Source organism: Taudactylus pleione, unplaced genomic scaffold (genome assembly GCF_031769625.1).
Source record: "Taudactylus pleione unplaced genomic scaffold, aTauple2 ptg000089l, whole genome shotgun sequence".
In the NCBI taxonomy this organism is placed as follows: Eukaryota; Metazoa; Chordata; class Amphibia; order Anura; family Myobatrachidae; genus Taudactylus; species Taudactylus pleione.
Genome location: NW_028284491.1, coordinates 11,721,541 through 11,738,436, shown reverse-complemented (window position 1 = coordinate 11,738,436; position 16,896 = coordinate 11,721,541).

Genomic DNA, 16,896 nt, shown 5'->3' with positions numbered 1-16,896 from the left:
AGCATCGGAATGAATTCTTTCTTCCACATGGAAACACCCAGACAAAAAATTTAACATTTCTAAGAAATATCTGTCTTATTACCCCTTTCCACCTGACAGTAGGAGATTATGTGAAACTTCTCCAGCAGTGGACCCGTCAGTAGCCCGTCTTTCCAAGAAAACGGTGCTTCCGGTGCCTGGCGCGGTTTCCCTAAAAGAAACCTCGGATAGGAAGATGGAACACACATTAAAATCCTTATATACAGTTGCAGGGGTTTTGATGCGTCCAGCACTAGTTAGTTGTTGGGTAAATAAGGCCATTGAAGCCTGGGCGCTGCAGCTGGCAGAGGGGATTAGGACAGGTACGCAAACTGACAACCTAATTCAGTTAGCCAAACAGATTGCAGAGTCGGCTGCATTCCTTGGAGAAGCGTTTAAGGCCATTTGTAATCTATCCGCCAGATCTTCAGCATTAGCTATATCTGCTAGAAGGGCTCTGTGGCTGCGTCAATGGCAAGCAGATGCAGTCCAAGAGAGCGGTAGAGGCCCTTCCTTTTACTGGGGAGGTACTTTTCGGATCGGAGGTAGATAAGTGGATCTTGCAAGCTACAGGTGGGAAATCCACTTACCTACCATCTGCAGCTCCTCCTCCTACTAGAAGACCTTTAGCAGGTCCCTCCTTTTGGTCCTTTTGTGCCTCTGGAAGATTTAGAGGGCATTCCAGAGGAGCTCCGGCCTTCTCCAGAGGTTCCAGAGGCCGAGGTAGAGCTTTGGCATCAGCAGTCTCCAACACACAACAGGACAAGGCAGCTGCCAAGCCTGCCGCATGACGTCCTTCCTTCTCATTTGGGGGATCCCAGGGTTGGGGCGCGCCTTTTACGTTTCAAGGAGATTTGGATCCAGTCTTGCTAGGACGCCTGGGTCAGAGACATCATTATTCACGGCCTGAAGTTGGACTTCAGGGTTCAGCCTCCTTCTCGCTTTTTCAAAACCGGTTTACTTCTGGTTGCAGAAAAATGAGGAGAGATTCAGGAGGCAATACAAAAGCTGTTATTGTCTCAGGTAATAGTGAATGTTCCGACCCACCAGAGAGGTCAAGGGTTTTATTCCAACCTGTTTGTGGTGCCCAAACCGGACGGCTCCATGAGACCCATACTCAATCTCAAGGATTTAAACCCTCATGTTTGAGTTTTCAAATTCAAGATGGAATCCCTCCAATCCGTTATAGCGGGTCTCGACAGGAACGAATTTCTGGTGTCCTTAGACATAAAGGATGCTTATCTCCACATCCCCATCTGGCCCCCCCATCAGGCCTTCCTTCGTTTTGCGGTCCTAGACTCGCATTTTCAATTCCAGGCCCTACCTTTTCGGACTTTCGTCAGCTCCAAGAGTATTCACAAAAGTTATGGCAGCAATGATGGCCCTGCTGCATGGTCAGGGGGTCGTCATTGTTCCATACTTAGACGATCTCTTGATAAAAGCCTCATCGGAAGCTCGGCTGTTAAGGGACATTCACTTAACTCAGAGCATCCTCTTGCAACACGGTTGGATACTAAATTTCAAAAAGTCCTCCCTGATCCCTACACAGCGCTTACTATTCCTGGGAATGATACTGGACACAGCGCAACAAAAGTTTTCCTGCCTCAAGACAAGGCTGCCTCCATTCAGCATATGGTGCGCCTGGTCTTACAACATCGCCGATTGTCTGTACATCTCTGTATCCGCCTTCTTGGGAAGATGGTAGCGGCCTTCGAGGCGATTCAGTATGCAAGATTTCACGCCCATCCTTTTCAACTGGATCTCCTCTCCCATTGGTCAGGATCCCACCTCTTTCTCCATCAGAGAGTTCTCCTGGCGCCTCAGACTCGAACATCTCTCATTTGGTGGTTGAACCCTTCCCACCTGCTGGAGGGAAGAAGGTTTGCGGTGTGGGATTGGACCCTCCTTACCACGGACGCAAGTCTGAGGGGCTGGGGAGCAGTGACTCTGGGAAAGCATTTTCAGGGGCACTGGAAGCAGCAGGAAGCCAGATTGCCTATAAATATCCTAGGGTTGAGAGCGGTATTTTATGCTCTCCAGCTGGCGCATCCACTGCTGGAGGGTCAGGCAATCAGAGTCCAGTCGAACAACGCCACTGCAGTGGCGTATGTAAACAGGCAGGGCGGCACAAAAAGCAGAGCCGCCATGAGGGAGGTAACCAGGATTCTGCTTTGGGCAGAGGAATTCGCAGTAGCAATTTCTGCGATCGTCATCCCAGGAGTACAAAACTGGGAGGCCGACTACCTCAGTCGGTAGGACGTTCATCCAGGGGAATGGTCGCTCAATCCTCAGGTGTTCCAGCAACTAACTCTGAGGTGGGGCTGTCCTCAAGCCGACCTTATGGCGTCAAGGTTAAACCACCAATTACCAGTTTACTACTCCAGAACAAGGGACCCACGGGCAGCTACATTGGACGCACTGACGGCTATGTGGAAGTTTCATTACATCTACCTATTCCCTCCACTTCCGCTCATTCCGCGCTTGCTTCAAAGAATCAAGCGAGAAGGGATCAAGGTGCTCTTGATAGCACCAGATTGGCCCAGACGAGTGTGGTACTCTCAGATACAGAATCTGTTAATAGACGAGCCGTGGCCACTGCCTCTTCAGGACGACCTCCTTCTTCAGGGCCCGTTTGTTTATTACGACTTAAGGCGGCTTCGTTTGATGGCCTGGCTACTGAAAGGGCCATCCTCAGGAAAAAGGGTATTCCATCTAGTGTGATTCCCACAATGATTCGGGCTAGGAAAGAAGTCACTTCTCAACATTACTACCGCATATGGAAGACATATGTTGCTTGGTGTGAGAGATGTAATTCTCCTCCCGTCAGTCTTTAAAGTATCACGTCTCCTTCTTTTTCTTCAGGCTGGTCTCACAGCAGGCCTTCGCCTTGGTTCGTTAAAAGTACAGGTATCCGCATGTCAATTTTCTTTCAGAGAAAATTGGCTTTGCTTCCGGATATACAGACTTTTCTTCAAGGAGTTGTCAGGATTCAACCCCCTTTTGTGCCTCCCACGACACCGCAGGATTTAGATTTGGTGTTGGTCTTCATCCAGTCTGATACTTTTGAGCCATTACAGAGAGTGGAGATAAAGTACTTAACCTGGAAGGTGGTTCTCCTGTTGGCACTCGCTTCAGCAAGGCGTGTGTCAGAACTCAGTGCTTTATCCTGCCGCCCTCCTTACCTTATTTTCCACACAGATAGGACGGAGCTGCATACTCAAAGGGCTTTTCTCCCCAAAGTGGTGATGGCCTTTCATATAAACCAGCCTATCGTGGTTCCGGTGTTTAAGGATGACTCTTCAAATTCAAGATCCTTGGATGTATTCAGAGCACTCAGGATTTACGTTGACAGGACTGCCTCCCTCCGTAAATCCGATGCTTTGTTTATTCGGGTTGGCCGGCCTCCAAACAGACCATTTCTAGATGGATTCACTTCACTATCAGACAAGCTTACGTGGTGGCTTCCAAACAACCACCCGGTTCTATTACAACGCATTCTACGCGCTTGGTAGGTCCATCTTGGGTGGCTGCTCGTGGGATTTTCTTAAACCAGCTTTGTAGAGCAGCCACTTGTTCAGGCAAGCATACCTTCCTAAGATTCTATCGTTTTGATAATTTTGCGGCCTCCGCTTCGGAGTTTGGCCGTGCATTATTGCAGGGCTCTCAGCGCTTTCCCACCCGGGATGTAAGCTCTGGGACGTCCCCATTGTACTGAGGCTCCAGTGTTCCCTGGTGGATGAAGGAGAAATTAGGATTTTGGTACTTACCGATAAATCCCTTTCTCCGATCCCACAGGGGACACTGCACACCCACCCTGCGCTGTTCTACCTGCATTGTTACTGTTTTACAGGTTCAGACGCTGGTTTGCGTTTAATGTTGTCTGACTGAACTGTTCTTGTTTTCATGTATATGTTTGGTTTCTTAGGTATATGTGATTAATGTAGCTTTTCTGTCTCCTCCTTACTTTCCAGCTCCCCTCGGACACAGTTGTTTTTAGACTGATCTGGGGGATATAGAGGGGGAGGAGCTAGCTACCAGTAGTTTTTTATTTAAAGGTGCCAGCTCCCGGTTAACACACTCCTATACCCCATTGTACTGAGGCTCCAGTGTCCCCTGTGGAATCGGAGAAAGGGATTTATCGGTAAGTACCAAAATCCTAATTTTAATCAGCAGAAGCTGCTTGTACATACTATTCGCATCACTCTGTGAATAAGCAGAATTTTAAGGGAAAAAGTTGGACAAAAAGATCCTCAAAGCTATTGAGTCACGCCACGGCATGGCAAGACTAAAAGGGCTGTTTATCGCGCAAGGAGGCTAGATGTATGTGGACACATCTGTATGTGACCTCATCTCTGCTAGCCCTTTTCCAGAGTGCAAATGCCCCTGCATCTCGCTGCACAAACAGGACCTCCACTACAAATGTGGCCTCTCCACCTCTTTGTCTCATTTCAGTAATTGCAACCTGCAAATTGAAATTTAGGACCTCATTCAGAGACGGTCGTTGTGGCCGCACGGTCGTACGCATACAATGTTTTTTCTTTCTGCGCCTGCACACGGCTAGCAGTGCGCATGTGCGTACGAGCTCTACCGATCGCAAATACTGTCGGTCGTAGGGCTTCCGACACGGAAGTGGATTGCTAAAGTTGATTGACAGGAAAGACCGTTTGTGGGAGTATACGGGGGTGGTGGTCTGAAAATGGAGGCGTTCTTCAGCGTTTCCAGGCATTTTAGGGGAGTGCATAAATTACCTGCTTCATACGACCAAGAATTGCGGATGCATGAAAACGTCACTCTACGAACAGGCTGATCGTCCAGGCTAAGGTAGGCAAGAAGCGTCCGTAAGCCACATCAGTATAATCGTTTATCTGATGTTCCCTGCGATGTTTCGATTTTGAACCACACAAACCAAGCAGATAAAATTGCTGCATTGTAACTATTAACACTGCTAATTACCTTGTAACTCATTTCACTTGCGTGTGCATTAGTGAATTCGTAACCAAAATGTTTGTGCTTTTTAACCAGTTTTTTGCTCAAACAGTTTTTAAAACATCTAGCATTGTGTTTTGCGTAGCAGCCTTTTCATATACCACACTGTTTAAACCTTGTAAACATTGATATAGTTAAAGATAGACATTTTTGGTATGAAATTTTTTTATTTTTGTGAAATTTGCCTTTCATCACAATGTCAAGAATAATTGTTTAGGCAACATTTGTATATAATTAAAATAAAGAAAAAAAAAATTAAAATGTTTGTTTAAAAAAAAAAGAGCTTGAGACATTGGTGACCAGAAATATGGGGACTGGACAACAGGTGAGGGAGGAGATATCCAGGGCTACTTGCGTCGTTTGGGCCGACTCGGAGGAAGAGGTAAGCTACAGACAGCCGACTGGCGTGTAACACACCGACTGGCCTGGCCAGAGGTAGATGAGATTTCCTCTGGCCTAGGCATAGGGCTCTCCATACTTGCAGGGGTGGCTGTTGGGCTGCCAGAGGTGGTGGTCCTGGGAGGAAGGGAGTCTCGCTCCATCATGGCAGGTGGGTTGGCCTGCTCCTGGGTATTGGCCAAACGATCTAGGGCCTCAGCAATGGTCTCCAGGGCCACCGCCACCCTCACCAGAGTGGTCTCCATCCTCAGAAGAACACATGTGTTATCCTGAGTTTGGGAGACCAACCTGGTGAGGAGAGGCACTGCTTGGTCTGATGTTTGCCCTGGAGTAGACTCCACAGGGTCCCCATATGGAGTACTTGGATCCTCCCCTGCAGAGTCCCCATCTGTGCTGGACCCCGACCTGACATCAGGAGCAGGCACTACCTCCTCTGAGTCTGGAATATAAATAAAAAAAATTTATTTGTTTTTCCAAAAAAAAAAACAGACTATTCAGCTTTATACTTTTTGGCTTACAAAATTAAATTACCTTCTTGCACACATGGAGCGTTGAAGTCGGCCATGTCAGTGTCCATAGTGGACACATCGACTATCTCCTCTTCCGTCACACATCCCTGAGCCAACGTCTCCAACCTTGAAAAGGCCAGCTCCTCAGGGATGGGACCACCACCTGTCCCCGCAGCATGGTCCACCCTACTCCGTAGCTTCCTCTTCCGTTGGTATTTGAAATCCGTCCAGCTGTCAATGTTATTTTTGAAATTTGAAGTGTTAGTTTTTTTTAAATAAGATCAAGCTTTGTCCATCAGTACACTCACAATATCATTTTCTTACCGTTTTTTTACGACTTTCTGTGTTCTGTAGGTTGTCCCCACACCATTAACAGCCCTGGATATCTCCTCCCAAATCCTGTCTTTGGCTCCAGCCCCCATATTTCTGGGTGCATTGACTAGGTTCTCCATTGTCATGGTCACCAATGTCTCAAGCTCGATCCGTGAAAATGGAGGGTTTCTTGGCCTTGGCCTGCTTGGGCCCGCCTCCTCCTCCTCTACTGCTGGACTTTGATTCCCAGCACCTACAACAATTTTTCAAATAGTACAATTTTTTTAAATATTTTATGGTAAATATGACCAGTTCTTGTGTTGTGTTAAAATTGTGATTGGAACTTACCTGGCTCAGTTGGCCTCTGCTCACCATGCTCCTCGCTTGCCATTCTGCTAACCTGTGAGAGAGCATGAAGAATAATGCTTCTGCAGACTTTTTTATAGATGTGATCGCATCCCTGGATTGGTTACCCGTGCATCCTTATTTCCCTAACTACAAATGCACACCTTTCCTGCATTCCGTAATTACTGTGTGGGTTGGGCTAGATGTGAGCGCATCCCTGGATTGGTTACCCGTGCATCCTTATTTCCCTAACTACAAATGCACACCTTTCCTGCATTCCGTAATTACTGTGTGGGTTGGGCTAGATGTGAGCGCATCCCTGGATTGGTTACCCGTGCATCCTTATTTCCCTAACTACAAATGCACACCTTTCCTGCATTCCGTAATCACTGCGTGGGTTGGGCTAGATGTGAGCGCATCCCTGTATTGGTTACCCGTGCATCCTTATTTCCCTAACTACAAATGCACACCTTTCCTGCATTCCGTAATCACTGCGTGGGTTGGGCTAGATGTGAGCGCATCCCTGGATTGGTTACCCGTGCATCCTTATTTCCCTAACTACAAATGCACACCTTTCCTGCATTCCGTAATCACTGCGTGGGTTGGGCTAGATGTGAGCGCATCCCTGTATTGGTTACCCGTGCATCCTTATTTCCCTAACTACAAATGCACACCTTTCCTGCATTCCGTAATCACTGCGTGGGTTGGGCTAGATGTGAGCGCATCCCTGGATTGGTTACCCGTGCATCCTTATTTCCCTAACTACAAATGTACACCTTTCCTGCGTGTTTCAATTTATTGTTGTTTGGTTTCTTTATTTAAGGCAAAGCCAAATGTTCCCTTACTTGTGGGTTGTAGTTGGAGTGTTTGGTGGTGCAGGAGGTGTTGGATAATAGTTAAATAGTTTGAAGTTGATTGAGAGGTGCTTGTGTGTGTAGTTTGTGAGGTGTGTGTTTGAAGTTGATTGAGAGGTGCTTGTGTGTGTAGTTTGTGAGGTGTTTGTTTGAAGTTGATTGAGAGGTGCTTGTGTGTGTAGTTTGTGAGGTGTTTGTTTGAAGTTGATTGAGAGGTGCTTGTGTGTGTATTTTGTGAGGAGTTTGTTTGAAGTTGATTGAGAGGTGCTTGTGTGTGTAGTTTGTGAGGTGTTTGAAGTTGATTGAGAGGTACTTGTGTGTGTAGTTTGTGAGGTGTTTGTTTGAAGTTGATTGAGAGGTGCTTGTGTGTTTTATATTTTTTTGGTATTAATTTATTTTGGTTGTGGGTTTTTTTTTTGTTTTAATATTTTTTTAGTGTTTTTTTTGTGTTCCTTTCTTTTTGGGTTGGTTTTTTATTGGTGTTCCTTTTTTTTGTGTTTGTTTTTTTGTGGTGTTTTTTTTGTGTTTGTTTTTTGTGGTGTTTTTTTGTGTTTGTTTTTTTGTGGTGTTTTGTTTTTGTGTTTGTTTTTTTTGTGGTGTTGGTTTTTGGGTTCCTTTTTTGTGGTGTTGGTTTTTGGGTTCCTTTTTTGTGGTATTGGTTTTTGTGTTCCTTTTTTGTGGTGTTGGTTTTTGTGTTCCTTTTTTTGTGGTGTTGGTTTTTGTGTTCCTTTTTTTGTGGTGTTGGTTTTTGTGTTCTTTTTTTGTGGTGTTGGTTTTTGGGTTCCTTTTTTGTGGTGTTGGTTATTGGGTTCCTTTATTTTTTTTGTGTGTTTTGTTTTTGTTTAGTAAAATTTGATTGCTTTGGAGTTTGAAAAACACCGTTAGCTTTTGGGCTTGATCCGGTGACTTTTTTTGTTTGGTTGGCCGGCCTTTTGTCTTCCTAAATCCAACGTTATTTGAAGAATCAAGTAAGTGTGCCAGCCTACTGCATTTTGTTTGTTTTTATTTATGGATCAACAATCATAATTTTCGGGGTTTTTTGTTTTTTAATCTAATTTTTTTTTAAATATTTCTTAAAGGTGTTTAACACTCCTTTTTGGTCTGGAATCAGGTGTCTATTTTTTCAAACATACACTTAATTTTTAGTTTAAACTATTTTTTTAACCCAAATTTTTGGGGAATATTGTTTATTGTTCTAATTTTAAATTCTAATTTGGTACATTTAACAACAATTCATATTTGCGAGATTAAAAATTAAGCATGGTTTTAACACTAAAAGTAGTAATATTGGTTTGTCCTTAAAAATGTTTATTTTTTATATTTCCCTCTCATTTTTAAATCGAACAACAAATACACATGTAGTGATTTCCGAAGATGGCACTGCCCGACCCTGTAAGAATATGCCCCATTATTATAAAGCTAAGTATTTTTGCACAAAATTTCACAATACACTCTGGAAAACCAATTAAAAATATAAATTTAACTTTACAGAGCGATGTTGGACAGCTAATAGTGGCCATGTTGCCCCCCACCAATCTTCCTCGGCCTCCTCCTGGGCATAGGCATAGGAGGCGTGCAAGGGCCAAGATATATAGAACACGTGTCACCCTTTTTGGAATGCCTGATGATGTGGTTGTTACCACTTATCGCCTGCCTCCTAATATTATCCTAGACACTCTTTCAATAATAAAGAATGATCCAGAAAGTCAGATTAACATTCCTACAGCAATCTCACCACTTACACAGTTGTTGGCGGTGTTACATTTCTGTGCCTCAGGCTCCTTCCAAACCACTGTGGGGCTGGTGGGTGGCCTCTCCCTGCCCTCATTTTCACGGATCCTGAGGCGTGTGCTAGATGCATTTTTCAATCATCTAGCACATTTTATTAGTATGCCTTTGGATACGGAAGACCTTGATGTGGTAAAGCAGTTTTTTGAAATTGCAGGCTTTCCACACGTCATAGGGGTAGTGGATGGCACTCACATAGCACTTCAGGCCCCTGCATGCAGGGAACAAATATATAGGAACCGCAAACATTACCATTCCCTAAATGTAATGGTGCTATGTGATGCCTCCCTCCAGATCCTCTCCATGAATGCTAAATTCCCAGGCTGCAGCCATGATGCATATGTGATCCAGCATTCAGGGATTTGGCCCAAATTAAGCACACTGCAAGCTGGTGATGCGTGGATTCTTGGTAAGTAAAAATCCAGTATGTCTTTCTAGTAATAGTGTAAACAAGTTCTCATGGTAAATGTATATCTTTTGGTGTCCCATTTCCATCAGGTGACAGTGGATATCCTTGCACGCCCTGGCTGCTGACTCCTTATTTGACTCCCACACCAGGGCCCCAAACTCACTATAATGCCGCGTTTACTGCCACCAGGCAGGTGGTGGAGCGCTGTATCGGCCTTTTAAAGGGCAGGTTCCGGTGTCTCCATCACTCTGGTGGTGCACTCATGTACTCGCCGGATATGGTTTCTCGCATTGTGGTCCTGTGTGGGATTTTACACAACATTGCAATAAGGAGTCGAGTACCCATGCAGCCAGAGGAGGCCTTGCCTGGGGATGGCCCCCCGGAGGAAGGTGTTGTGATGCTGTCGGGGGGGCCAGACGCGATGATGTTGCTTCACGTTTTTTTAGGTATGCATATTTAAATTTTTTGGAAAAGAAAATACAATTTAGCAAAATTAATTTTAATGTGGCCCTTTTTCTTTTGTTTTCTTTTCCTACCAACAAAATCACAACACTTTCCAAAACATGGATAAAAAATGGAACACATTTGGCAATACCCTGTATGTTTTTGGACAACTAACACATTTTGCACGGATATCCCCCAACATGTTTAGTTAATTTGCCTTTTGTTTTAGTAATTGATATGTTTTCCATTCCAAAATCTGTTTGTTTTTTACTATTCTTGTTTAGGTTTGACTAAGCCAGATGTTTAATTTGCCAAAACCATGAGGACATTTATGTGTGAATCTGTTATGTTTTTTTTTTACCATTAAAAGCCTGTTGGCAATGTTTGTTATGTAATAAATGTTTTAAATGATGCAAAAATGTTGTTGCTTGTTTGTTGTAAAAAATTGTAAGCCATTTTGAGGTGTATAATGTATGCCAACCCATAATTGAAAAATAAACATTACTGCAAATTTTCTAAAGGTTTACTAATACATGTTTTAAGTTCTTACACTATGGAAAGGCACCCACCTTTGTTCCAAAAAATTTTCACATGCAGAATTACACCCTTTAATGTGTGGCAAAAAAAGAGGACAAATGTTGGAAATAACACAACTTTATTTTTTTTTATAGAAATGTCATAAAAATGTAAAACAAATAAATAAAAAATACTACACATCCTCCAAACGCCCCACTAATCTTTGAAGGCAGCAGTAGGCTTGCATTAAGTAGCCCGAGGTCTCGCGCAGCTCCTCCCAAATTTACCTCAGGATGTGGGTTAGTTCTGTAGAAAATTTAAAAAAAATGTGGATTAAATACTTCATTACAATTAGAAACATTTGAACATTACACATTATTCAATGTACCAAAAAGTGTTTAAACACACTGATGTTACGGTGTGTTTGAAAGTATCAGACACACAACATTATTAATAGGTTTTTACTTTTCTGTTGTTCAACTAATTTTAAACCATAACTATGTGGCATAAGCCAAAATCCACTATGATGATGTTACAAATAATGGGAGGTGTATTCTTAAGTCATGATGGCCATATCCTTAAAACACAATGCACGTATTAACTTTTAGAATGTTATTGATAAACCAAAATAAAATATGATTTGTTTGCTATAAAAAACATCACTTTGCCTAAGTACATTAGTACATTTTAAACACAGTGTACACAACATCAATAAGGGTAGTCTGGTTCCTAGCACCTTTGCAAGTTTGGTGACAGGTTTTTTTACATTGTAAAATACTAATCCAAATGTAATCATTAGTTCCTCAAACTCCCCAAAAATTTTGAAAATAAAAAAAATATATATTTTTGAGGACCCCAAAACAAAAAAAGGGCCAGACAATAAACATAATGTTGTAAGTCTGAAAAACAGCATTACTGTGCAATGATGTTAAACCCCATACAGCAAATTTTCAAAACAAAAAAAACACAGAAATTTTAACAAATACATGGATAACAACAACACCCCAAAAAATTTAAACCAAAAATAACATAGCCTGAGAGTGTTCAGACACAGCAACAGATGGTGCCGGCGAAGCTTCGGGTGAGGGTGAATATTCGGGAGTGGGGGGAATGGGGGGAATGGGGGAAGGGGAAATGGAGGCAGAAAGATCACAGGGAGGGGAGATTTGGGACATTTGGGATGAGTGGGCAGGGGAGGGAGGCAGACTTGGGGAGGATTGGAAGAGGGAGGGAGGGTTACTGGGGGAGTATGGTGGTGGGGAGGGAGGGCTGAGTTGAGGAGATGCAGGTGAGGGCTGCTGGTTGGTAGCTTGTCTTTGGACTCGCCGTGCCCTTCTCTGTCTTCACTGGGCTTCTAAAATGTAAACATAAAAACCCAAAAATAAAGTTTTGAATTTCGGTTACACAATACAAGTACACATTCTGTACAATAGGGACAACATACACAAGGGTTTTTTAACATTGACTAAAATAATTGGCAAAGGAACATACATTTTTAACAGTCCACTAATTAATACTTTTAAACAAACACATACTTACGTCTGTGTATTTGCAAACGCAAATTCCTGAGGAGCGCAGGCGACCGGCGGTCCAGGTCCGACCAGCGACGCTCCAATTGGGCAATGTTTCTGCGAAACCCAGCTGATCGGAGGGCTCGCCTCACCTCCGCATAGGCGGCCCGTTTTGTCCTATTTGAAATGGGCGGCACAGCATGGGTGATCCGCCTGTCCATTATGTTGACCAGGACAAGCAGCTCTCTCCTGGTAAATGCTGCGGCTCTCATGATGGCAATGGGCGTTTTTACAGAAAACATGAAATATACATGGGGTAGAAAAAATATGATTGGCTAAAATATTTACACTTTCATCAAAAACACCACTATTGGCCAATCCTTTAATCATGTGTCCCGAAAAATAAGGTCACATTTGATTGGCTACAACACGCAGTGTGCAATTGCAAACATAAGAGTGCAAATGAGCCTAACGCAAAATGCACATGCATTTATAAAGTTAACACAATTAGCAAACGGACATTCACAGTTAATAAACCTTACTTTGTTTTTAACATTGTGTGAAAATATAAGAACGGAGAAAACAAACACGAAATGAACAATAAAGTTTATTGACACATGATAAAAAACTCGTTTGAAAGAACAGCAAGAAACACTTAATTAGATAATTGCCAACAAGCTAATAACAAGCTGATCGATAGTCCATGTAAACATGACATGTGACCATCAAAACAGCACATACGGCCGCAAACATCAGAACATAATTAGCATACAGCAACTGACAGCGCCTGACTACGATTGACTCGATCGTTCGTTCAGATCAGTCGGTAGCTAGAGGAGGCACAGTGCTAACGAATGGGCGTCACTTTGTTTACGATCGCCCTGCCGTACGATCGGATTTTGCGGTCATTGGTCATACGACCGTGCGGCCGCAACGATCGACTCTGAATGAGGTCCTCAGTTCTTGCTGTTCCATGCAACTAGGCACAACGCTGTATCTATTCTGTGCTTTGCCTAGGATTCTGCGCAGCCACTGGCAGCGGGTACAGCCATACTGACCTGTCCAACTCCTTTCTATTCCTTATAAAAATCTATACTACTAAAAGCTAATTCCACATGATCAACTATCAGGTTTGCTAGCTCACTTTTATTATATCTGTTATATAGCTCATAACATCGCATGTATAGTAACCTCCTCTCCCCCATTTGTTTACCACTATTGGTGGGGCCATAAAGAATCCAAACAAAATAATCGTATACATAAAACAATTTCACTATCACTGAAATGAATGGTTCACTTTCATTATATTCATACGGGAAAGAGCTCAAACATTGCTCACACTGCAGATGTAACATAAAACACTGTCATCCAGTTGGCAAAAGTATTAGGACAATTATTTACTCAATGAGACATCCATACAATAATAATAATAATGTATTATTTTCAAAATAAAACAAAAAGATTTTGGGCATTTCCTTTTAAAGAATAACATGACCCAGCAATAATATTTTAGTAACTCTTTCTCTAACTAGCAAACTATGGTAGTCCGCTATCTGGAACCCTGCCATTTGACATATACATACCCCTGGATAGGCAAACGCATGTTAAATGTAAAATAATGACCATAATATTAGCAATATATATATATATATATATATATATACACATATACACAGTCAGGTGCATAAATATTGGGACATTGACAGAATTTTCATATTTGGCCTCTATTCACCACCACAATGGCTTTGAAATGAAACAAACAAGATGTGCTTTAACTGCAGACTTTCAGATTTAATTTGAGGGAAATTACATCCAAATCAGGTGAACGGTGTAGGAATTACAACGGTTTCTATATGTGCCTCCCACTTTTTAAGGGGCCAAAAGTGATGGGACAAACTAAACAATCCTAAATCAAACTTTCACTTTTTAATACTTTGCAGGCAATTACAGCCTGAAGTCTGGAACGCATAGACATCACCAGATGCTGGGTTGCATCCCTGGTGATGCTCTGCCAGGCCTCTATTGCAAATGTCTTCAGTTCCTGCTTGTTCTTGGGGCATTTTCCCTTCAGTTTTGTCTTCATCAAGTGAAATGCATGCTCAATCGGATTCAGGTCAGGGGATTGACTTGGCCTTTGCATAACATTCCACTTTTTAGCCTTAAAAACTCTTTGGTTGCTTTTGCAGTATGCTTCGGGTCATTGTCCATCTGCACTGTGAAGCACCATCCAATAAGTTCTGAAGCATTTGACTGAATATGAGCATATAATATTGCCCGAAACACTTCAGAATTCATTCTGCTGCTTTTGTCAGCAGTCACATCATCAATAAATACAAGGGAACCAGTTCCAATGGCAGCCATACATGCCCACGCCATGACACTACCACCACCATGCTTCACTGATGAGGTGGTATGTTTTGGATCATGAGCAGTTCCTTTCCTTTTCCATACTCTTCTCTTCCCATCACTCTGGTACAAGTTGATCTTTGTCTCATCTGTCCATAGGATGTTGTTCCAGAACTGTAAAGGCTTTTTTAGATGTTGTTTGGCAAACTCTAATCTGGTCTTCCTGTTTTTGAGGCTCACCAATGGTTTACATCTTGTGGTGAACCCTCTATATTCACTCTTGTGAAGTCTTCTCTTGATTGTTGACTTTGACACATATACACCTACCTCCTGGAAGTTTTCTTGATTTGGCCAACTGTTGTGAAGGGGTTTTTCTTCACCAGGGAAATAATTCTTCTGTCATCCACCACAGTTGTTTTCCGTGGTCTTCCGGGTCTTTTGGTGTTGCTGAGCTGGACTCACCTGGCCATCTCGGCGAGTAGTCTATGTCCTGTTGGGAGGTGTGGACGGGGATGTCCATGACCCAGCGGAGGGGGAAGTGCCGATGTGGCACCTCCTGTGCAGGCATCTGCACACGCCTATGACTGGATCCCACCCACTTACACAGAAATCTGTGGGTTTGATAATGTGATTTGTGTCAGATTGTTTTATCAGGCTCCACCCCTGCTGCACAATCAGTGAATCACAGCATGATTTAGCGGGAGGTGGGGCCAAGATTATATGATTGAAGGAGCCAAACCTAAGCAGTTACGCAGGAGTAGGGAAGGTCAATCGTACAGTAGGTCCTGTATTGATAAAGGATTGGTGAAGGAGAACTGATATGAAAAAAACGTAAATAATATGAAATTTCTCGTATATCAATATGCGATATTGTGCATGCGCAGTAGAAGTCTGAGATTTTCTGGGAGGCTGAGGGAGCCTATCAGAAAAACACACCAAGTTCTTGGAGTCTTCTCTCAGTCTCAGGAAAACTCAACTTGCTGCTAGGACAGCTCCAAACGGATGCAGGACAAAGGAGGGAAGCAAAAAGCAGTTGGGCAACTGGGACAAATATACTTTAAATGCAAAATTGCTTAGCATGATATATTGCACAAATCGTTTTGTCTGAAATATCGTATCAGGCTGAAATATAGATTTTCTTTTTTCTAATAAAAAAAGACAAATATTGATGCCCATCCCAAAGCAGGAGTCCTGTGTTTCAGACACCAGTGGTTCTACTCAGGGCTGTAACTAGAATAAATTGGCTCAATCACAACATATCTTCACTTTCACTCCAGATATAAGTGCTCACACAGCCTGATTAAGGGCCTGATTCAGAGGCGGTCGCTATTTGCGGTCGTTCGTTAAACAAAAAGGGGTGGCTATTCAAATGAACCGTTCGCTCTTTGCGGTCTGTTGACGCCTCTATGTCTGAACGAGCGAACAAAACTTGCGGTTGTAATTTTGAAAAAGACGCCCCCTGGCCGTTCGCACCATACGTCATGTCCGCTATTTATTAGATTAATCGAGTACATCGAACAGCGTATGAACTGCTCGCTATTCTTGTGGCTGGTGTTTGCTACCACAAATTTGCGAGCAGTTCTGACTATAAAATAACCCAGTGACGTGGTCAATGACGCTGCTGTATTAATTATGCACACCCTTAAAACGCCCGTTTTGACCTTTAAGCATGCCTGTGTTCGGATCTCCACTCCCCGTTTTCAAGCACCTTCCCCTGTTACCAGCCACATACGCATACTCCTGTCACTCAAAATAGCAGGCATTCGCTATTTAGCGAACAAACGATTTTCAGCTGCACAGACTGGTTCGCGCATGCGTATTAAAATCCGTACGCATGCGCAGATGTGCGAACATCGGTCAGAACGAACGAGCGGCCGCTTACGAGCGGCTCTGAATCAGGCCCTATATGCTTAAGCAACTCTACATGGCTTCTTACCTGCACTTAAAGGGCCGTATTCAATTTGAGGCGAAAAGTCCAGACTTTTCGCCTGCTGGACTTTTCGCCTCCTTTACCTGTTTTCCAGGCGGAAAAGTATTGAGCACGTGCCCGCTATTCCCCGTATTCAATTCCAAAGTAGGCGAAATCGGGAACCGGTCAAACCTGGATCAGCGAAAAGTCATATAAATTTTCGGGTTTTGTTCTTAGGACCTCCCTAAAGATGTCCAGACATGGGGGTTCAGTCTGGGTACCCCTATTTAGCCCTGCAGAATGTGTTCTGTATTTTTCAATAGCATTTTTAAATAGCGGCAGGTGTTTTTTCCCAACATTGAAGAAATGATGCAGAAGAGCACTTAACTTTTATTTTCATTTTTAAAAGTGATCCCAAATTTGGGGTACATGAAAATGGGTACTAGCATATTTTTAAGTCCCTAAACTAATTTTTTTTAAATTCAGCAAAAAAGCACCTGCCGCTAATAGCCTATTCTAGAAAATACCTGCCGCATACTTACAGAATACC